Source organism: Nyctibius grandis, chromosome 3 (genome assembly GCF_013368605.1).
Source record: "Nyctibius grandis isolate bNycGra1 chromosome 3, bNycGra1.pri, whole genome shotgun sequence".
NCBI lineage: Eukaryota > Metazoa > Chordata > Aves > Nyctibiiformes > Nyctibiidae > Nyctibius > Nyctibius grandis.
The window spans coordinates 66,659,437-66,683,928 of record NC_090660.1 but is presented as its reverse complement, the minus strand read 5'-3'; the positions used below and the strand labels follow the sequence as shown (position 1 = coordinate 66,683,928).

Genomic DNA, 24,492 nt, shown 5'->3' with positions numbered 1-24,492 from the left:
CACCTCCTCCGCACACCAGCTCCTAACTAACATAGTGCCTTTCTGGTGTCAGCTTTACATCACACTTTCCTTATGACAGTTACCACTTGCTCTGACCCTTTGAAACTACGTATGTCATCAATGTCAACTCAGTTAAAAACACTACTGTAATTAAGGGAACTGAATAAATAGGGCTGAAACCCTTCTTGGGGAGATATTGCAAGAGAATGTAAAATAAAAACAAAAAATCATTTTTTTAAAGTTTACAAGCACCTTACAAGCAGAGATTTAATGTTTATCAGAGGATAAGATCTGTGGGAGAAAATCATCTGACCTAGCTGTGGCAAGGAACCTTTCTTCCACAATGTGGTTCAAGCTGTACTAATGCCCATACCTTTCAGTCTCACTGCTCATTAAGGGAAATGAAGTCCACCTCTTTTGGTAACAAAAAGGAGAAAAGAAGGCTGAGGAGAGACCTTATCGCTCTCTACAACTACCTGGAAGGAGGTTGTAGCAAGATGGGGGTCGGTCTCTTCTCCCAAGTAACAAGTGATAGGATGAGAGGAAATGACCTTAAGTTGTGCCAGGGGAGGTTTAGACTGGATATCAGGAAAAATTTCTTCACTGAAAAGGTTATCAAACATTGGAACAAGCTGTCCAGGGAAGTGGTGGAGTCACCATCACTGGAGGTATTTAAAAGACGTGTAGATGTGGTGCTTAGGGACATGGTTTAGTGGGGGACTTGGCAGTGCAAGGTTAATGGTTGGACTTGATGATCTTCAAGGTCCTTTCCAACCAAAATGATTCTATGATTTCATGATTCTATGATCATTGCTCAGCTTCACAGAATCACAGAATCACAAAATGTTAGGGATTGGAAGGGACCTCGAAAGATCATCTAGTCCAATCCCCCTGCCAGAGCAGGATTGCCTAGATCATATCACACAGGAACGCGTCCAGGCGGGTTTTGAATGTCTCCAGAGAAGGAGACTCCACAACCTCTCTGGGCAGCCTGTTCCAGTGTTCGGTCACCCTCACCGTAAAGAAGTTTTTCCTCATATTTATGTGGAACCTCCTGTGTTCCAGCTTGCACCCATTGCCCCTTGTCCTGTCAAGGGATGTCACTGAGAAGAGCCTGGCTCCATCCTCATGACACTTGCCCTTTCCATATTTATAAACATTAATGAGGTCACCCCTCAGTCTCCTCTTCTCTAAGCTAAAGGGACCCAGCTCCCTCAGCCTCTCCTCATAAGGGAGATGTTCCACTCCCTTAATCATCTTCGTGGCGCTGCACTGGACTCTCCCTAGCAGTTCCCTGTCCTTCTTGAACTGAGGGGCCCAGAACTGGACACAATATTGCAGATGCGGCCTCACCAGGGCAGAGTAGAGGGGGAGGAGAACCTCTCGTGACCTGCTAACCACACCCCTTCTAATCCACCCCAGGATGCCATTGGCCTTCTTGGCCACAAGGGCACACTGCTGGCTCATGGTCATCCTGCTGTCCACTAGGACCCCCAGGTCCCTTTCCCCTACGCTGCTCTCCAACAGGTCTGCCCCCAACTTGTACTCATACATGGGGTTGTTCTTGCCCAGATGCAGGACTCCACACTTGCCCTTATTATATTTCATTAAATTACTCCCCGCCCAACTCTCCAGCCTGTCCAGGTCTCTCTGAATGGCTGCGCAGCCTTCCGTTGTGTCAGCCACTCCTCCCAGTTTTGTGTCATCAGCGAACTTGCTGACAGTGCACTCTATTCCCTCATCCAAGTCATTAATGAATATATTGAATAGTACTGGTCCCAGCACCGACCCTTGAGGGACTCCGCTAGACACAGACCTCCAACTGGACTCTGTCCCATTGACCACCACTCTCTGGCTTCTTTCCTTCAGCCAGTTCACAATCCACCTCACTACCCGATCATCCAGACCACACTTCCTCAGTTTAGCTGCAAGGATGCTGTGGGAGACCGTGTCAAACGCTTTACTGAAATCGAGATAGACCACATCCACAGCTTTACCATCATCTATCCACCGGGTTACGTCCTCATAAAAGGCTATCAAGTTGGTTGAGCATGACTTCCCCTTGGTGAAGCCATGCTGAGTGCCCCTAATGATCCCCCTATCCTTGATGTGTCTAGAGACAGCACCAAGGACAAGTTGTTCCATCACCTTTCCGGGGATGGAGGTGAGGCTGACCGGTCTATAGTTCCCCGGGTCCTCCTTCTTGCCCTTTTTGAAGACTGGAGTGACATTTGCTTTCCTCCAGTCCTCAGGCACCTCTCCCGTTGCCCACGACTTAGTAAAGATGATGGAGAGTGGCCTAGCAATGACTTCCGCCAGCTCCCTCAGCACCCGTGGGTGCATCCCATCAGGGCCCATGGATTTATGGATTTATATTTGCATCATATTTGCATTTCAGTTGTTTTACACCCTAGGCTAGATTTCACTGAATAAATCTGCATTTTCCAAAAAGATAATTACCCACATCAACCAATGAATGTTCATTATAGTCAGCGATGGAACAATATGCTTGCTTTGTAATATTCTGCTTTGTTTTCTTTTCAAAGAAAATAATTTCCCAATAATTGCAAGGAAAAGGAAAAGGGTAAAACTGTTACTACAGTTAACGCAGTTACAATTCAATTTAGTCCTAGCCATTGGCATAATTTTTATTATGATCTATCCTCTTATTCATAAAGCTACCAGTGGAAATGATATCGCAGCGCATTATACATTCCCTGTAGCAATGCTCTTGGCTTCAGACCCAATGAACTTAGTTTGTCTTTTTTCATTGAGCTACAAATTTATTAGACACAGATCACTATTTTCATTTGTGATACCAACTTGTCTGACTCGTTTCCCCAACTCCAAAGTAGTGATTTGTCAACCTTTGGTAAATGAATGCTACTTCAGCATAGAGTAACAGTTCTCAATCGCTTGGTTGATGCCACCAGACAAAGTAATATTTTTTTTTCTAGTTGAGTATAAAGCACATTCAGTGGCTAGAAGAGGATGACAAATGTAAGAAAGAGAAATCACATATTCAGAAAAACAGGTTACTCATATGTGATGACATAAAAGAAATAGAAATCCACCAGTATGTTTCAGTATTGCACATTAAAAAGAAGTCTTCCTGCTAAAAAAAAAAATACATTCTTTTTTAAATTACATGGATGTGCTTACAGTATTTTCTGAGTACTGATCTTTTTATTTGTTTAGAATTAGCCTTCAAGACGAGCAGTCTCAGAATGTGTGAAAAAATTGCATGTGACCACATTCCTCACCTTTCACATTTTCTGCTATACATCTGTGTTCAATTCCTACACAGCACTCAAACAGCCAAGGTAAATTACGTATCTTTCAGATTTCTTTTTGCTCTTTATCAAGACCTGTAAGATATACTTGTGTATTTCCCTTCTTTGAGGGGTTTATGAAAAGCCTCTGAAGCACATACCATACTGACACACTTGGTTTTGCACTTCCAAAAATTCCGGCGAACAAATGTTTTTCAGTATTCCCAAGTGGGATTCAGCATAAGGCTCTCAGTTTCCCAGGGATCCATAGCACACACACACCAATATTTTGCCAGAAGCACAATTTTACTAGAATTTATCATTGTGAAATTTTAGTCTTTTTACAGAAAATACACTCAGCTAGACAAGAGCATTTTACACCTTTCATTTGTACAGAAACCAACAGAAAGCATGAAGCCAATCTACAAAGTGTGCCAATTTTGCTAGCAGTGAGACGTTTTTCCCTCAGTTCTAGAGGTAATTTGTTTAACACAGTTTAAAATGCAACTCTCAATGCTACATTTAGTTTTCAAGAGCATTGTATGAATATTGGAGGATCTGAGTAACTCTAGGAACAACCTCTCCCTCAAAATGAAGGAGCAATAAATGAACTTGATAATTTGTCTAAAGTTCCTTGTAGTGTGTTAGGTATCACCAAAAAACAGTAAAGCTCAAAAGTGGAAAAATCTGTATTTCTAATCAGTAAGCAAAATAAGTCACTACATAATCCTCTGTATCTCTGCCACGAGAATGAAAGAGTACAAAGTAACTCTTCTTTCTGTGAGAATGAGAGATGTTTACTATTCTTTCAAACACTGGAAATCTGGCACGGGTGAGAGACACATGTCAGCTAGAGGAAAGTAAATAGTTAAAATAGTAATAAATGTTTAAACGCAAATAGGGGTTCTGGAAGTTTATCATTGTCCATTTGAATCAGGTTTTAGGGTCCCCCTGCCCCTTTGGACATTTTGTTGAGCAGCTCTTGGTTTAGAGCTTCTAATCTCTAAATTGCTTTAGTCTTTGTGATTGGACAATGATGAACTGCGGAGCCCAGAATTACACGGCAGAAGCTTTTTAGACTTTCACCCATCCAATTTCTTTGCAAAATGCCTACTGCCACTGATCATGGCTTCTCTTAGCCCATTTGTTGAACACTAAAGTAAATTTCAGAGTCCCTCAGCCATAATTTTAAAAGTACTCAGACAAATTAATGGAAGCTTATGTCTCATATCCCCAACTATGTTAATAAACTGCATTCCCCAGTTGTATCATAATTACCAATTCGGCCATAATAAGCTTTAACTAGGACTCACAATACATTTTCTATAAATACACAATTGTTCTACCCAGCAAAATACAACATAGTATGCAAAGTATCCAGAGAGTAACAGAAAACCAAAGGACATGTTGGCATAGTTGTTATTATTTTTTAATTTGTTTGCCTAAGAAAATGAAGTTTGTGTTATCATGCTGCATGTATATGCCCACACAAGGGTGAACATGTGAGAAATACCTGCATGTCTGAACATCTCCAAAAGCATTTATGAGTTTGTAGTCTCTTCCTCATACTCAGTTTCAGCAAAGTGGGTCATAGAGGGGGCGGTACTGACAATAAAAGTTCCTAAAGGTTTTGTGCAAACACATAGCTGGATAAAATAGAGTCTCCATTATTAATCCTACTGGCAATTAACATATCCACCAGGGATGTGAGCTTTTATTCTTGATAGGTAACCTACCACCTCAAAGTAAAGTGAAGACAAATGAAACCACAACTTGCAGAATTACTAACTGCTGTGGAGGTACCGAGATACTATACTGAGATGGTAGAGTTCAGGATCTCATGTGGCAGGAACAGAATAGCTAGCAGAATCACAACCCTGGACTTCAGGAGGGCCAACTTTGGCCTTTTCAAGCAATTGCTAGGGGAAATCCCATGGGACAGGGTACTAGAAGGTAAGGGGGATCAAGATAGTTGGTTAGCATTCAAGGACTGCTTCTTCCGAGCTCAAGATCAGAGCATCCCAACAGGTAGGAAGTCAAGGAAGGGTACCAGGAGACCTGCATGGTTAAACAGGGAACTGCTGGGCAAACTCAAGGGGAAGAAGAGAGTGTACAGATCATGGAAGGAGGGGCTGGCCACTTGGGAGGAATATAAGTCTGTTGTCAGAGGATGTAGGGAGGCAACTAGGAAAGCTAAGGCCTCCTTGGAATTAAACCTTGCAAGAGAGGTCAAGGACAACAGAAAGGGCTTCTTCAAATACATTGCAGGTAAAGCCAACACTAGAGGCAATGTAAGCCCACTGATGAATGAGGTGGGGGCCCTGGAGACAGAGGATAAAAAGAAGGCGGAGTTACTGAATGCCTTCTTTGCCTCTGTCTATACTGCTGGAGGCTGTCCTGAGGAGCCCCGGACCCCTGAGGCCCCAGAAGAAGTCAGGATAGAGGAGGAGTCTGTCTTGGTTGATGAGGGCTGGGTCAGGGACCAATTAAGCAACCTGGACGTCCATAAATCCATGGGCCCTGATGGGATGCACCCACGGGTGCTGAGGGAGCTGGCGGAAGTCATTGCTAGGCCACTCTCCATCATCTTTGCTAAGTCGTGGGCAACGGGAGAGGTGCCTGAGGACTGGAAGAAAGCAAATGTCACTCCAGTCTTCAAAAAGGGCAAGAAGGAGGACCCGGGGAACTATAGACCGGTCAGCCTCACCTCCATCCCCGGAAAGGTAATGGAACAACTTGTCCTTGGTGCTGTCTCTAGGCACATCAAGGATAGGAGGGTCATTAGGGGCACTCAGCATGGCTTCACCAAGGGGAAGTCATGCTCAACCAACTTGATAGCCTTTTATGAGGACATAACCCGGTGGATAGATGATGGTATAGCAGTGGATGTGGTCTATCTTGATTTCAGTAAAGTGTTTGACACAGTCTCCCACAGCATCCTCGCAGCTAAACTGAGGAAGTGTGGTCTGGATGATCGGGTAGTGAGGTGGATTGTGAACTGGCTGAAGGAAAGAAGCCAGAGAGTGGTGGTCAGTGGGACTGAGTCCAGTTGGAGGCCTGTATCTAGCGGAGTCCCTCAAGGGTCGGTACTGGGACCAGTACTATTCAATATATTCATTAATGACTTGGATGAGGGAATAGAGTGCACTGTCAGCAAGTTCGCTGATGACACAAAACTGGGAGGAGTGGCTGACACAACGGAAGGCTGTGCTGCCATTCAGAGAGACTTAGACAGGCTGGAGAGTTGGGCGGGGAGAAACTTAATGAAATATAACAAGGGCAAGTGTAGAGTCCTGCATCTGGGCAAGAACAACCCCATGTATGAGTACTAGTTGGGGACAGACCTGTTGGAGATCAGCGTAGGGGAAAGGGACCTGGGGGTCCTAGTGGACAGCAGGATGACCATGAGCCAGCAGTGTGCCCTTGTGGTCAAGAAGGCCAATGGCGTTCTGGGGTGTATTCGAAGGGGTGTGGTTAGTAGGTCAAGAGAGGTTCTCCTCCCCATCTACTCTGCCCTGGTGAGGCCGCATCTGCAATATTGTGTCCAGTTCTGGGCCCCTCAGTTCAAGAAGGACAGAGAACTGCTAGAGAGAGTCCAGCGCAGAGCCACAAAGATGATTAAGGGGGTGGAACATCTCCCTTATAAGGAGAGGCTGAGGGAGATGGATCTCTTTAGCTTGGAGAAGAGGAGACTGAGGGGTGACCTCATCAATGTTTATAAATATGTAAAGGGCAAGTGTCATGAGGATGGAGCCAGGCTCTTCTCAGTGACATCCCTTGACAGGACAAGGGGCAATGGGTGCAAGCTGGAACACAGGACGTTCCACATAAATATGAGGAAAAACTTCTTTACAGTGAGAGTAACCGAACACTGGAACAGGCTGCCCAGAGAGGTTGTGGAGTCTCCTTCTCTGGAGACATTCAAAACCCGCCTGGACGCGTTCCTGTGTGATATGATCTAGGTAATCCTGCTCCGGCAGGGAGATTGGACTAGATGATCTTTCGAGGTCCCTTCCAATCCCTAACATTCTGTGATTCTGTGATACTACAGTGGTGGGTCCACCGAGCTATTTATGTCAATGTAATACATGCAAGACCACAGCAGATTATCCCATTTAAAGAGAAAACATTACACAGTCCCCAGTGCTATGCCAAAATACTGTATTAAACAATAACTTCTTATTAAGCAAAGCATGGCCCTAACAGTGAGGCAGTCTGAGTATCAACTACAGTTGTTGCCTTATGATAACAAGACAGCTGTGGATGAGAAAGGCAATGGCACTAGAAATCTTTGCTAATGAGCATATATTGCACGCAAGGATAGCAAAACGTAAGTTGTAAGTGTTTTAATGTCTCACATCAGCAACTAATACACCTGCTCACTGATTCACTCTACAGAATGAGTCACTGACAAGGTACTGTAGGAGAGACAGGATCACGATGGATGGTTCTTCTCTCTCTTTTTTAAGGGAACAACTCTCTTACACTGTTCCTGCTATGCTACTTACACTGTGACATCTATTCTACATGCACATGTCTAATACGTTAGAGGCCTTGCCATAACATGAATATTTGATAAGTACTTTGATCTGGAAATCTATGTGCTGGCCTATGCTAAAGCCAGAGACCTGTGCTATTACAAGTCTGCCTACAGCAAGGCTGAAGCAAGTTGGTTTAATAGTTGTTTTGACAGTGTTTCTAGCTGGCTTCATATTAGCCTATATTTCCACTTCCATTCAAATTACTCTTATATTTCAGTTTTTTCTTTATTATTTCCCATAACAGGAAGAATGTGGCGTTACACCAAATCCATATTCAGATTTGCACGTGGAATTATAGCGGTTCTGAAACTAAATGCTAACGTAGGAAAAGGACATTTTTTTAAGTCATAACTTCCGTATTGTACAAAGAAGCACATGGTACTATCTCATATGTTCAGCTGTTATTTTAAATACAAACAAAATTAAATTTATTTGGGGAATTTATAGCTCTCTAAATGAGAGTCCACTTTTTCCTTTTACAGTGCTGTAGTAGGAAAAGAATGTATTTGTTTAGCAGTTGTGGCTCTATTCACAAACAAAACGCTCGCAGAGAGATTCCTTCAAGTGCTTATTATAGTACGTGAACCCCAAAGCCTCAAAATGTTCCCCCTTACAGAGTGTCAATTAAGACAAAGACTGGAAAATGAACATATATGACTTCGTATCAAATTTAATTTATGTCAAGAATAGATTTAGACAAATCCACTTTAAATACTCCTGTAACAAATCAAATTATTTTCCAGGTTTGCATGATGTTCTTCCAAAGGGTAGTAACACATCAGAGAAAGCAATGACTTCACGTATACAGAAATTTGCTACTAGATCATGCAAAATACTCTGAGAAACCAAAAACGCATGTAAATCGATATCTAACACACTATATGCCTCCACTGTCTCTAACTACTGGAAATAAACCTTGATGTCACCGTTCATTAATGAAGTCTCAAAGTACTAACACATGTGTCCATGAAGTATAAACTTAAGCTAAATGGGATAAATGAGCCAAAATAAATTTATGCAACTTGCTCAAGCCTATGGAGTGATCACAGAGTAAATCCAATTCAGAAGTTCCAGTTCACTGTTGAGACCCTGCTCTACTCCATACACTTGACATTGCCAAACTGAAATAAGCAGGTTTAAAAGAAAACTTACAGTTTTGAAATTTTCCTAAACTTCAGTAACAAAAAATATTACATACAGAAAAATTTGGGATAAAATTCCACTAAATTATAGATAAGACAATCTAGAAAAAAAAAATCATAACAGACCAGTTTAACTATCGGTTGTTGACACAGCTTCTGATCAGGCCACACAACCCACCCATTAACCCACCTCCGAGCCCAGGTTCTCCGTAGTTCAGAGGGTTCACCACTCCTTTCCTCCAGCAGTATGCTCATTCACTATGGTTTTTTTGGACTATAAACTCTAAGGAAGAGAGTATGCAGTATGAAAAAAAGACCAAGATTTGTTTTCAAAGGGAGGAGGCAAATCAGCTTTGCAGCCGCAGAGCACTGCCCAGTTGAGCGAAAGTTACCCACACCAACATTTCGTGAGCGTGATGGGGACTCAGGCAGGAGTCATTGCAGCACACACTAGGATCCATGTCTTCTTTTTGGGTCTCCCCACACTTTACATCTTCACAGTCTGGATTCTAGAGTAAAATTTCACTGCTTTTTTTAATTCACTGTACATTCAAACTGATGTGTGTAATTTCACTTGATCAGGCTGTTTGTTCCTAAATCCTTTTCCTGTATTTTTAAACTAAGCTCTTGACACTTTGAATCTTCTGTGGCTGAACAAATGGAAACCAGTTTAAGTCCAAGGAATCTAACACCAACCACTGCCACTACTGCCATCAAATGCTGAAAACTCATCCATAAACAAAACAGGGAAGTTTTATCAAGCTGATAGCAAATTCCCAGGTAATCTGTCCTTGTCTGGTATGTACTGCCTAAAGGCAGACGTCTAAAACCATTCACATCAAGTATCTGCAATTTCACTGAATAAAAGTATATTAAACAGTTTTAAATTAAACAGTCAAGCGTAGTTATTGAAACAAGAAATGCTATTTTCATGCTCTGTGCCAGGATGTTTTAATATATAACAGTATACATTAAGTAGATTCTATTATTGGATTAGCATGACAAAAATTTAAAAAAGGCAAAATTTCAGTTTCTCAAAAATTAGGCATTAAGATCTTGCTGAATTATATAAAACTATTCATATAAAACTATTCAAAATGAACCACTGAAAAAAACTTCCTATTTAGGCCTGAAATCAGTTCCAGATGGAAACCATCTGCAAGCATCCTAGTAGAAGTTAAGATAACAACTGAATGTTAAAAAAGCAGATTTTCAAGTAGAGCATTTTTACTTTCATATAGGACAGAAAAATATGTATTATGGAAATTTCAAGGGACAAAACAGGCAATTCAGACAGTGGTGGACCAGTGGTAAGAACAAAAATCTCAGTAAGCTGCTAAATACAGCACCTAATACTCAGCATTACTAAGCAAAACCCTTGAAAACAAAGAGAGCTTCAGCTTGACGTGAGGGAGGAGGAACCAGCAAAGGCATGCAAAGAGAAGATTTAACAGGCCAGGAAGATGATCTTCACTTGCGGTTCTGAATAGATTTGAGGAGGGTACACAGTGTGAGAAAAATTATCTGAAGGAGGGTCAATTCCTGTACAAGCACAGGCCACCATGTGCTTTATGTACGTCTAAAAGGAGCCACAAGAACATCCAGCCACGTAATGTGGCCACTGTCATGATCAAAGATGGATTTCTTATAGATTTCCAAATTCCATGGCTATCAAGGCTGAGAAGAACTTAGTATATCATATTTAACACAGATATATAGACATGTATCTATTACAAACACAAGTATACATACATATATGTTAGAAACATACACTGCCAAGTGATAAGCCTGTAAAGGATACAACAGAAATACTGGGGCGAGAAATCATAAATGTGAAGCTCTAACTAGGGATTATCCTCAAAAATATTAAAATCAGCTGCTCTCAAATTACCAATTTTGTCATCCCTTTATGGAAAAGTTGGCTGAAAAGCAAAATTAAACCTTCTGGCGATTTAAGAGACATATATTCTCTGTATATATGTGTCAGTAACCAGAAATAGAAACAAATATTATAACTGAAGTTTTACAGATGAGTTGACAACAGTCTCTGTAACTCAAGTCACTTTTACTTCTATTGTGATGGCACCTTGTACCTCAAAGAGGTACCATCTATGCTCACTGCTATACATGTGAACACCGAAGTAACATTCTCCACTTACCATTTCTTCTTTGAATTACATACTTTTATATCATTGTATTATGTCATTACAGCATTATCATGCCAAGGATCTCATGGGATTCCAGCAAGTAAGTCTCAGGACTATGAATCTCATAAATAACCAAGACCAATGGCACTCTCTGCTGTAAGCTATCACTCAAGAAGATGGCCAGAAAGAACCTAATGCATGGCCTTCCTGGTGCTGACTGACTGCAAACACAGGAGCTAAAGGTTTGATGGGCCACAACATGCAAGAAGAGAGACTGAAAGAGACATCATGTCAGTCATGGTTGTGAGAAGAAACAGAGCCCAAGCTTTGTGGGGCACAATGCTTACCCCAAAGGTGGTTTTTACCACAAGCAATTTTCTGCAGTGTGTTCACTGACCTGTAACAGAAATATTATGTCTAATCTTTATAAATATAAAAAGGGTGCCACCACAGAAATCTCAGATATGTATCTTCTATCTTCCTTCAATGGGAGCACTACAGAAAGGTCCCAGATACCACATAGCTACTCAGACAGAAGGGACCGTCACATAAATAATTTCACACTTAAGAAGCTGCCTTGCGCATTTCAATAAATCAGATGCTTCCTAAACTGATGAAAACTGAGCTTACAGCAGAAGAACATCCTCTCCGTGATCGAGGGAGACAGAGCTGATTCAGTCACACATCATGCCTGTCATACTCTACAAAACACCTGCACTCTTGTTCCAAGCAAGCGCATGCAGGCTGCTAGGGAAATCAGCAGTACGACTGTCATGAGGATTATCCCAAGAACCACTTCTCTATACACAGAACAAGACACAGTGACTCCTTTCCAGCAGCTACAGGACTGAGAAGCCTTCTGATTACGAGCAGCAGTACGTTCACTTTAGATATCTGCTGCATGTAACACAGCAGGTTTTCCATCTTAAAAAATAAAAATAAAAAACTGTATTTTATGACCCATAACAACCACCTTTGTTTTGGTTAAATATGCGGACTTCTTTCCTGCACCCCAGACTTTGGCACACAAGCTAACTCTGGCTATTCTCAGTTTTCTTCTTGACTGTGTTAGACAACAGAATCACACAGAATCACAGAATCAATCAGGTTGGAAGAGACCTCAGGGATCATCGAGTCCAACCGTTGCCCTTACACCACCATGTCAACTAGACCATGGCACTAAGTGCCATGTCCAGTCTTTTCTTAAACACATCCAGAGATGGTGACTCCACCACCTCCCTGGGCAGCCCATTCCAATGTCTAATGACCCTTTCTGAAAAGAAATTCTTCCTGATGTCCAACCTGAACCTCCCCTGGCGAAGCTTGAGGCTGTGTCCTCTTCTCCTATCGCTAGTTGCCCGGGAGAAGAGGCCAACTCCCACTTCACTACAACCTCCCTTCAGGTAGCTGTAGACTGCAATAAGGTCACCTCGGAGCCTCCTCTTCTCCAGGCTAAACAACCGCATCTCCCTCAGCTGTTCCTCATAGGTCAGACCCTCCAGACCCTTCACCAGCTTGGTCGCCCTCCTCTGGACTCGCTCCATCACCTCAACATCTTTCTTGAAGTGCGGGGCCCAGAACTGGACACAGTATTCAAGGTGCGGCCTCACCAGTGCCGAGTACAGAGGGACGATCACTTCCCTAGACCGGCTGGCTACACTATTCCTAATAGAGGCCAGGATGCCATTGGCCTTCTTGGCCACCTGGGCACACTGCTGGCTCATGTTTAGCCAGCTGTCCGTCAGCACCCCCAGGTCTCTTTCCACCAGGCCGCTTTCTAACCACTCTTCCCCCAGCCTGTAGCGCTGCATGGGGTTGTTGTGGCCCAAGTGTAAGACCCGGCACTTGTTCTTGTTGAACTTCATGCTGTTGGTTGCACAAATTATGCAGTATACACAACCAGATGAAAAAACAGAATCATCGTTGCACAAACAATGCAGTATAAACAAGCAGATGAAAAATTAAAATCATCATTTACTTAAAATATGAATTTTCACAGTCTAGGAAGTATAACCATGAGAAACCACCTCTAAAAAAACAGATACTGGAGTAGAAAGGAAGACTACTTTTTGGTCAACCTCCCATACACCCAGTACACACAAACAAGGCATATCACTGGAACCAATGTCACATAGCATTATGGTGAATACTTAAATACTAGATCCGGAGACCCTAGGTCCAGAGCTTAAATGCACCCTGAGGTATGGATCTATCAGGGGGAGGAAAAACAGTGGGACAAATGAGAACGTAACCGTCCCTTCTCAATTAGCATTAAGCATTATATCATGGCTAGGCCTCTCTGCATGTTTGGGAACAAGAACCTGGCTACGTCAGTTCCCCAAGCCAGCCTATGGCTGCATATTGCACTGATCTGTCACTTTGCCTACAGTAATTATTTTTGTAAATTACTTCTTTATTAATTTTTACTTCCCTTTATTTTAGAGTTTTAAACATCACTCTGGAGACTTGACTTGCAGACTCTAAAGGGACCCTCATCCTAAATTGAAGGCTGCACATATAGATAGGTGCTACTGGCATATACAGTTATTCCCAATCTAGAGTCTCTCACGTGTGCACTCACTGTGTTGGATTTGTTTGCATAGTCAAAAACTCAAAGGTCAAACAATGCCCCTAATCTGCATCCCGAATGTGCCCCAGTACTGTGAAAACAACTGGCTTGTACAAGAGACCATAATTTTGATGCCTAGCATTACTCTGCGATACTTAAAAGTATGTTTTCACGTTGTTTCTCATAATTTCTAAATACAAGAGTGTATTTCAGATTTCAGATCAAAAAAAGAACGTTTAAATAAAAGATGGTATTTATGTAATTACACATTCTGTATAAGCTAACAAAAAGCTCTGACGAATAAACAGATGGGAGTTTTGAGCAAAACCATAGGTTTTGAACACACAGCAGGACAGTTTATGCACTCATAAATATAGGTTACTACTACAGATGTATATTTTTAAAAATAAAGGACTAGCTTTCCCTGCTGTAGCATCTCCAGCTATTTAGATGCCATAAACCTGCAGAAAGTGACATTTAGCTGTAATTGCAAAACTTCAAAGTACTGCATGGTTTTTGTAAGCTTTTGTGCAGAGCATTTTAAATGTCTGCAGAGAGAGACTCTATACGTAGGAACAACTAAAATACTTCTCGCCATACAGAAAAGACAATTCTGCTGCCATAAAATGAGGAATGTAATTTAATCTTGTGTATCGCTTTGTAACTGGAGTAATATTGACAGCTGATCCATGAAAGCAGGCTCCTTCTCATCTACTTTCTCTGAAGCAGAATTAGTATTAGAAAGTTCACAATCTTAATTTTACACTTTTACAGTTGCCTTTAGAGGTGGTTCCAGCTATTTGTTCCAGCTCTACCTGCTGGAAAGAAAGGTGCCCAGACAATTTTCTTAAGGAAATCAGAATTGTGAAATGAGATCCGTAACTTTGCTTGGCATCCACAGACTTCTGAGCACTGTAGAGTCTATTATAAGAGCACACATGTGCATGAAGCCCAATTTATCATACCATTTATCTTGAGCCAGAGGTACGCGTATATACATGTATGGCAGAGCAAAAAGGAATAGAAATCCTGATGTTGCCACTTTTGCATCTCTCCTAACATGACACAACCTGAGGAACTCACCGATTTCCATTTTGCTTCTTGTGCACTAAGAGGCCAATCTCAGATAGCCTGAAGAACCAGAGCATCTCAACTACATACTCAAATGGACCCGCAGAAGTGAGTGGTCCGTCTAAGGATGCAACTGAATTCGTGCACATGAGGTCCTGCTTTAAATATCGGGAACTTATGAGACTTTTGAAGAACAATGACACAGATACATACAGATGCTAGAGAGAGTCCAGCGCAGAGCCACGAAGATGATTAAGGGGGTGGAACAGCTCCCCTATGAGGAGAGGCTGAGGGAGCTGGGTCTCTTTAGCTTGGAGAAGAGGAGACTGAGAGGTGACCTCATTAATGTTTATAAATATGGAAAGGGCAAGTGTCATGAGGATGGAGCCAGGCTCTTCTCAGTGACATCCCTTGACAGAACAAGGGGCAACGGGTGCAAGCTGGAACACAGGACGTTCCACATAAATATGAGGAAAAACTTCTTTACAGTGAGGGTAACTGAACACTGGAACAGGCTACCCAGAGAGGTTGTGGAGTCTCCTTCTCTGGAGACATTCAAAACCTGTGTGACACGATCTAGGTCATCCTGCTCCAGCAGGGGGATTGGACTAGATGATCTTTCGAGGTCCCTTCCAATCCCTAACATTCTGTGATTCTGTGATACAGTCTTTCCCAGACATTTCTCACATGGACAGGCAACATGCTTCTGGCAGAACTCTCCCACATGAATAGCAGGTCCAAATTTCACGGACATAATTCTGCATATTACTGAACAATTGCAGTCTTGGGAAGCACCACTTTCCCCTCAAGAACACAGACAGCAGCTTTCTCATCAAACATCTTACTTCTGTCCTTGAAGTTCTCTCTGCTTTGTCTAGAAATGCAGCTATTCACCTTTTCCTCTTTAGGGTCATACATATTGTCTCTCTATCACAGCATATAGAATGCAAAAGCAAACCCACTGTATTTTTCTGCCTTCTTTCATACAGTTTATTTATATGTTTATGACCCCATTCACTACCTACACAAAAACAGGCTGTCTTGAATCTACTGGTTTCACAAGGCTGAAATAAAGAGCTAACAAAAAATGCCACAGGAGTCTTTCTCCACTGATCCAATACTGACATCCCATACTTTCTTCCAAACATCTCAGCCACAGAGCCCGGAGGCTGAGGTAGCAGAGATTCAGGTCCATTGCCTGATGACCCTCTCAGAACTGGATGTCCTCCCCCTGTGCTGGCCATTCAGCCACACTGGATACGACTCCTCTTTTCACTCCATTTTAACAAAGCATTTATTCAAGGATCAGCTCCTTTGATATTTAAAACATTTGCTGAGTTCTGCCATCATCCCCAAACTCCCTTTACTTGTCTAACAGGAATCAGGTATCTCTCTCTCTCTCAGAATAACAGACTTTTTCCTTAACCAGATACATCAACCAATCTGCATGTCAGTATCTTTCCTGCTTTGCAGAATTTCCCATCTTACTTTTGATAAAAATCAGTAGTTGTACAGCAGTTGTTTTAAGATTATGACCTTGGGCACATTATCAGCTTTTTTAGAGACAATATTCAACACAGTAACAACACAACAGGGTAACTGGACCAAGCAGGCTTTCTACTCTTCCCCGAACGTGACATAATAAGGTCTACAGTGTAATAGCCTCTACCCTAAATCTAATTTTCCTATATATTCAAACCATATCCTTAATCCTTTATTTCCTTGCAGAAAACAATGAAGTTGCATCAAGCCAAGTTATCATTTTTAGGCAAAAATTAACTAGTTCAGGGTTGAAACCTGAAAATATGTTTAAAAAGTAAAAAGAGCTAAGTAATCTTGTTTAATACTGAAAAAAAATGGGTCCATATACAACGTATGAACTTAACAGAAAAGGTCCAGTTAATTTCAGTAGATCCTGGGTGATGTTCTTGTAATTTGCCAAAAGAGAATCAGTCCCCAAATATTTTCTTTTCCCATTTCCCAAAACACTATTCCACAAAAAAGTATGACTTTGCTGTAGTTAGACAATTGCAGCTAATATGTCATAGCAAAGAGTTAACTATAAAAGCAAAAAATCAAGTCTGATTTCAAAGAGGAAAAGTCATGGACTCAGTCCTGTAAACACACAGTACATAAAGGATGATATATTAATCTTAATAACGAGTTGGACCTAGACACACAGAAGCAGAGCACAAAAAAACACAAAATCTCAGACTTGAGAAAACAATCAATTGGATGCAAAATGTACTACATGAGTAAAATAAATAATCCTTGAGAATAACCTTGAGATTTTTGTTTCAGGAAGAAGTACTGTAATATCATTATTAAGAGGTTAAAAAAGAGACAGTAAGAGGTGCATGAAAGGGCGTGTTGGGTAGGAGCACAGCAATAAATGGCAATATCAAATCACCGTTAACAACTGGATTTCTCCATTAATCAAAGCATGTGATGAATAATCATATAGTCCATCTACCAAAAATAGGAAGGTGTGGGGTTTTCTTTAAACTAACAAGAAAACTTTGCAAACATACATAGGTATATAAATGGCATTAAGAACATAGATAATACAACAAAAAGAATGTATAATCACTGATAAGTAAAATCAGCTCAGGTCACTAGGAGGCTATTTAATGTAGTGAAAAGGAAAGCTGCTGTATAAAACCGATTAATAAATTGAAATTTGGGCAATTTTAATTAAGACGTCCCAAGAAAATAGCCCAGACAACCTCACAACTGCATAAGACAGTAACTTGTGAAACGAAGCATATGATACACCATTCCTACAGATGCTTAAAAATTAACTAGCTGAAAGACTAATGACATGGTATAGAAATAAATTCTCTACTTGTGGATTCAGTTATCCAGGAAGGTCCTTCCTAATCTCAGTGAGTTAAAGAAAAATGAGAGGTGATAATCATCAGATGCTGTCATGATTTCTATATACTTTGCTTGGAAACGTCTAGCACAGTTACAGCAGGCTTCCTACAGTAAAATTCCTTCACGAATGTCACTGTATTTTACTGAGTAGTTGCTTCAGCTGAAAAAGCAATAGAGTAGCTATTTTTGCACTTACATTAATAGAGTTGCTTAGTTTGCCAACAGGGAGCCCTGCCACTAACTGCACCCCTGGCAGTGGCCAATCATGCTCCATTCATAACACGTTAACTGCTCCGGCTCCTCGGAACTGTAACCCCAGTTTGCTTTTACATCCATTCCTCTGTGTTGTTAAAGCCTAACATTGATTTTGAAAAGACTACTTTTTATTATATATTACATTCTGTGTTCATAAAGTTGTTTCATAAAAAAGCAAAATACATAACCCACTGAATGAGAACAAAGGCACTCCAAATGTTAAACCCCATGGAGACACAGGTCTGACGCTGTTTTTTACTCAATACTTATCTTCAGTGAAGAGCTCTACGCATGCATCAGTGTGTGTTTTGTTACATGACAACAACTGCTCTGCATGGACCAAACCTTTATATTGCCACATAAATGTTCGCCATTTAATAACCGATTAAAACAGTTGTGCGAAGAACTGTTTGTGAATTCTGCTGCATTCAGGAACATACAGCTGCGGTACCAACCGGTAATGGATACAGGCAAACAGCTGTGTGTGATGAAACCTAGAGCTGCAAGACAACTGTAGAGCTGATCATTTTCCCCTCCTTTTTCACTTGGAAAAAAAATCTGATTAATGTAGATCAGTTCTCAAAGGCTGTTTATAATATATATCAAATGATAGGAGAGAGAGAACAGGGTTCTCTTACAAGCATAATTCTAATTGCTTTACTTCTTTAGGGGTCAAAAGCAAGTCAAAGAAAATCAATGTCCATTTGTGTTGCAGAAGCTGAAACATACAGTTCATTATTCACAACTGTTAAAATAGTCAATCAAAACATTTTGCCATGTAGAGCGACAAGAAAAAGCTATCACATAATTTTGCATGAATATATATTTAGAAACAGCAAAGTATTTCATAAAAACAATTTCAGAAACAATTCTGTAATTAAGAATGAACGCTTTATAGTAAGGCAAATATTAACAACTATATTATGTATGAATATCAAACTTTGAAAAGATTTCCAAAACTTAGTATTATACCTGTTGAAACCAGTGACATTTTTACACCAAATTCAATAAAAATAGGTCTTTGCACCAAGAAAGAATCAGAGAGTAGGATTATAATCACTCATCAGATTTTGTCATCTGTAGGGACAATTTCAAATTCCCTTTAGTTTTTGACAGAAAGGGGAAGAAAAATTAATGTCATCAACAGCACTCTCATTCTTACTTCTTTATGGATAGCCATATTATTTTAAATAAATTTAATACAACAGGTGGAGGGGGAAAAGGTCTCTGTTTTGTTTTATTCAAACAGCCTTTGCTCATAGTTCCCTGCAAGTCTATTTAAATAATGTGACCAAAAGCAATATAAAATTTACTTGAAGAGTCATTTCTAACATCAACAAGAAACTCAGTATACTTTCCACTATTTGAAAAATACATTGTTTGAGATTGAATGAAAAATACAATAAACCCAAACTTTAGAATAATCTGATGAATAAACTGTTCCTCCTCTGATAACATTATCTCAGAACCTCCAAGCAACAAACACTTCAGAAGTGCTTGATGTCATCAGGTTTAAAAGAACACTTTTGAACCAAAATCTCACCTGACCAGGGAAGGAACACCCAAATCTAACAGCAAGTAACTTCATAGGAAAAAATAAAAAATCCAACACTCTTGAGATGAGATCTAGATGATAACTATCTGCAGAATAATCAATTGAGCCAACAATCAATTGCACTCACGGCATCTCTGAAGCCATGAGCTCTTTCACAGACTCAGTATCAGCGCCAGTATTAAAGCAGTAAAACATCAGTGCCTTTACATCAACCACATCTCACAGAGGAATTTCAGTGGCTGTTGAAAAGCACCCTGCGAGCACCAGTGTGGGACTTTTGCTCTCCTCCAGGGCTTGTTCCACTACAGGAACATCCCCTTCCACCCTCAGAGCAAGACTATGTTCAGCTGTGTTCAGCTCCTGGCATGGGAGACCTCCTGCTTTTCACAGTGGAAGGTACAGCACAACCTTTCACAAACCATCCATGCCTTATTGTTAAAGTCATTCTGAATACCTGAGTGGCACAGCAAACCTTGTCCAGCAGTATCACTGATCCATGTTTCGGCCTCATGTGCAAAACTCCAACCCCATCTTTTAGAACAATTATACATATCTAACTCAAATCTACTGTTACTCTCACATTAGTATCACAGTGAAGAACTTTTAGGGCTTTGTCCAACACTACCCAAAGTAAACTGGAGAACAAGTAATGAAATTAATCTCATCCCAAACACTCTTCTTGATTAGTTTCCCTCTACTCATTACTTTAATAAATTGAAGAGAGCAAGTCCCCAGGAAACAACACAGCCCTTGGCTCCTGCACCACCAGACTCATCACACAAGCGAGTGTTCCACCTCTTTTGGCCAGCTCAAACTAATTACTGAAGATAAGGCTCAGAGTCACAAATGACAGTGACAGACACATCTGAAGTGCGCAGTGGAAAAAACCTTTGTTTCCATATGACTTAGCTCCTCTTCTTCATAAGGAGTAGACACATCACCTACTAAATCCATCTCTCAAGATGGGTAATAATTTCTCCCTTGGATAATTAAATATATATGTGAATTTCACTGGCTGTGTCTCCACTGCATTCCCTGGTGTTGATTAGAGCTGTATCTTTGAGGCATAACCTGGTTTGGGTTTGGGTTTTTTTTTTAATGTATGCTTTCTCTCCTTCCTCTGATCTGCAACAGAAATGCAGAAAATTTAGGCTGGCCACGACAGTAAGGCTTTCTGACTCTTCCAGTTACAGTAGGCGAAACTCACGGCAAATACAGAAGGTCGGCTGTGCAATCATGCTGAGCCTATGTCAGGGCATACTACCAGAGGTATATATTGATGCAGCCAACTCAAATTGGGATTCAGCCCACCCACATTCAGTCCTTTTCCTGGAAACCTAACTGAAAGCAGAGACATGAGAAGGACCACGAAAGACTACACATTAAGTCAATTTGACATTTATCATTCACTGCAACTCCTTACCTTTTTAACGATGCATGCAAGCAGACCTGGCGATGACTACCGGTAAGAAATACTGACAGTATCACAGTCTTCCTAGTGAAGCACAAGGACCAGTGCTAAATTACAAGTATGAAGACATGGTACTTATCTGAGCACTTCAGAGGGAAGAACTGAGCGCAGACTACAGCTCATTTGTTTGTTTGTCTTAATATTTAAGATGAATACATAGAAATGACAGACTCAACTGGGTTGGGCTGACTACAAAAACCATGCTTAACTGTTGATATGTTTAATTTTGCCTACAGGTCTTTCTGTCAGTTCATGAAAGTTATGCCTGCCGAGCCAAACAGCATGTCTGAGCAAACATGAAAAAAATCAGGAAAGAAACGTAATCTCTCAGCTTGCTCCGAAATTTCTGAATCAAGTCAACATCTTCTCTATTAGAGAGATTTGAATAGTATTAAAATAAAAATGCATGCTACAAAGTTGAATATACTGCACTTTGGAAATCTCCATTTCAAAAGGTACAAGCAAACCAAGACACAGAACATTAAAGAGGATACTAGAATAGCTTTACAGTGAACTGTATGCAGCCACTCCTGAATTTTTAAAATTAAAAACTATACAAATTAAAAACTATACACATGCAGAAAGGCTTTCTGACAGGTACCAAGTAAAAGATAAAGAAAATATGTGAAGATAAAGGCTTTTGATTAATATCTTAGAAGTTGTTGGTTTTAATTATATCCTTAAAGGCCTCAGGTCTTCCCTTTCTTTTCAAGTTTCTAACACAAAAATAAATGTGTTTTTTTTCTATCAGACCCTGTGAAAACTCAGTTCTTCCACCATGTAACAGAGTGAAAACCTGGCTGTAAGTGAAAGTCTAAAGCAGCATGTTCTTTAATTCAGCGACCGGGTCCTTCATTAGATTATCTCATAGCTATGGGACAAGATACTACAAAAGCCAAACGATACATCATTAAATTATGTTTTCTTCCTCTCCAGGCAATAAGGGAGTATAGCATTAGATTAGTCTGAAGGACTAAAAAAAAAAAAAAAAAAGGAAGAAAAGGGCTCTGTAACATGCATCAGAAGTGACAAAGCTGATACAATTTTTAAACCCCATTTATTTGTATAAGCAGTTACTTATGTTAATTGTGGAAACCTCGAATGTAATATATAGCTCAAATGAATTCCAGATTAGTGCATGCTTCAGTATTTTATGATCTCCCTTGCACATGCCTAGTGAAAGCCTGCCACTGTGCAACAGAGGAAGGAATTACTACAATAAAACCACAGGCAGACTTTGCTAAAATCTGTACTTTTTTTGATACGACGCAGAAGCAGCTGAGTGTTTTAAGTAGTGGATAGGTTTGTGTCCCACTGTCTAGCAACAGTTATTCTAATTGTGTTTCACAGTATCTTCAGAGAGTCAGAAATAAGAACCACAGGAGCTCTCTCTGTAAACTGCACTGAAACAAATGACACTCCCCTCAGCCGGCTTACCCACAGTGGGCTCCATCCACCATTATGGGAAAGGCTTACTTTACCTTTCTGCTATAAACTTTAGTTACACGTTCACCATGCTGACATCCCAACATCTTTTAATATTATATCAATATTGCATCTATGTAAAAATGTGTATTTTGGTGCACAAAAAGATCTCTTGCTTCTGGCAAATCAAAGTGCATTAACCTGGGAAGCTCTGAGATTGCCACGCACACCCACACAGCCCTTTCACTAGAGATCTCACTGGGGAGAAAACAAAACATCCAAAACTCAACAAACATTTCACACACAGTGACATTTCTACAGGAGCATATGCCTCCAACATTGCAACTTATACTTTCTTCACTATTAGCAAGTTATTTCCCCCAGCCATGTCCTACACACATACCATGCCCAGTGCCCCTGCTGAAACTACCACCTTCACTAGAACTGACTGAGCTCCTAGTGAAAGACCTTAGCTATAAATCTATGTAAATGCTTTTATTCTGTGCTGTTTTCATGTTAGAACAGAAAGTACATCAAGGTCACTGTGAAAGACTGTCATTTTCAGGCTCACAGAGAAGACACCAAGAAAATCAATAAGAGCAAACTTAATTAAACACTGTCTGAAGTTCTGTCTCTCCCAAACCTGCCCAGAATTCACATCTCTCTCTCCTGCGTTTCAGAGACAGGTGTTTCATAGATAGGAGAAGGCAGGCTGCTTAGCTTATACACTACCAGTGCTGAAAGGTGAACAGGAGAATTCATTCTTTGCAGCGTGACAGGTCTGCCCTGAGCTCTCTTGAGTTTTTAGCAAGAGATTACATCCCCATGGGCCTCCTCCTTTGAAGTGGAGTTCCTCTGAGAGAAGAATTAGTCCCCCGCCTGCTCCATATACTGAAATAAATTACAGTCAACTTTTTGTTTCATGGCAATGTCAAGTATAGCAAGAAATATCCACAGGCTAAAAGTAAGCAAGCAAACAAGGCTGGGCAAACCATATCCTCACAGCAAGAGCATCTCAAAGAAACGAGGTAGGGCACAAGAAAGTTAAAAGCATAAAAACCAAAACTCTGGGTTCACTATCTTAATCCATAAGTGGGTCTGAAATGTCAACACACATCCTGCCTCTCTCCTACATGAACCAGACGGAAAGCAATTACGAGACTCCTACCATTTAGCTACAGCTCAGCACAAAGGCAAAGGCATTTTATATTAACGCCTATAAGAAGTCATCATCCCTTACAGTTGCAGAAGTGGGAAGCCCTGGGACACTCTGCTTCCTTCCCGGCTACCACGCGGGAGCACCGCACCGGCGGGATGCCCGCGGCAGACTCCGGCAGAGTTGGAGCCGGGCTCCCCTGCAATCCCCGCCGCAAACCTCCCGCACCTCAATGCCTGAGAACTGCCGCTGGCGCCGCCGACCATCCTGCCTCCAAACCAGGAGCGGGCGACCAACAGCTGCAAAAAAAAAAGTCACTCGAGACGAAGGTAACGGAGCGAAAAGACAGCCGGAAGGGAGTACTTACTTGCCTATACACCACCGCCGGGCCACCTCCTCTCAGCTGGTGAAACGCTGCGCCGCTCGTCCTCCTCGGACCGCTCCGCGCTATTTCCAAAATATTTCCACAGGGCGCCGGCACATCTCCGGGCTCAGCCGGAGCGCGCAGGGAGCCCGTCCGCCGCGCCCCCCCGCCCGGTGCCCATGGTGCCAGCCACAGCCCCGGCTACTCGCGCCCCTTCCCGCCGGCTAACACGGCATCGCACCCCAGCCGCCGCCGGCTCAAACTCCGCCGCCGCGCCGAGGGGGAGCGAGGGGCTCCCCGCGCCCTTCCCGGAGACGGAGCGGGGGCGCCGGGCGGGGGAGTGCGGGAAGGCAGCGCCGCCCCTCCGCGGCGGCGAGCGGCCAGGCGAGGCAAGGGGAGGCGAGGCGGCGCGCCGCCGCCACCGCGGCCGCAGCCAGCCGCGGCGATGCCGGCCCCGCCCTGGACCCCCGCCCGCCCCGCCCGCCGCTCCTGGGGCGCTCCGTTACGCCGCCCCGCTGCCAGCGACACGAGATCCGGTGACGCGCGGCCCTCCCCCCAGCCGGCCCCCGTGGCGGAGCGGGGCGAGCGGGCGCTTAGGCGGGGCGCCGCGCCGCACGGGGGCCGCCCCCGGCGGGCAGCGGGAGGCT

At 42.1% G+C, this 24,492-nt stretch overlaps 1 protein-coding gene across 1 annotated transcript in view; it reads right to left on the bottom strand.

Moving 5' to 3' along the window:
- The window catches only part of SNTG1 (syntrophin gamma 1), a 418,769-nt gene extending 394,780 nt beyond the window's left edge, over positions 1 to 23,989 (bottom strand). Inside the window, exon 1 of the mRNA XM_068396528.1 lies at positions 23,849 to 23,989. The gene's annotated coding sequence lies outside the window, so the exon portion shown is untranslated. The remainder of the gene's footprint in view (positions 1 to 23,848) is intronic.
- Positions 23,990 to 24,492: the final 503 nt, after the last annotated feature.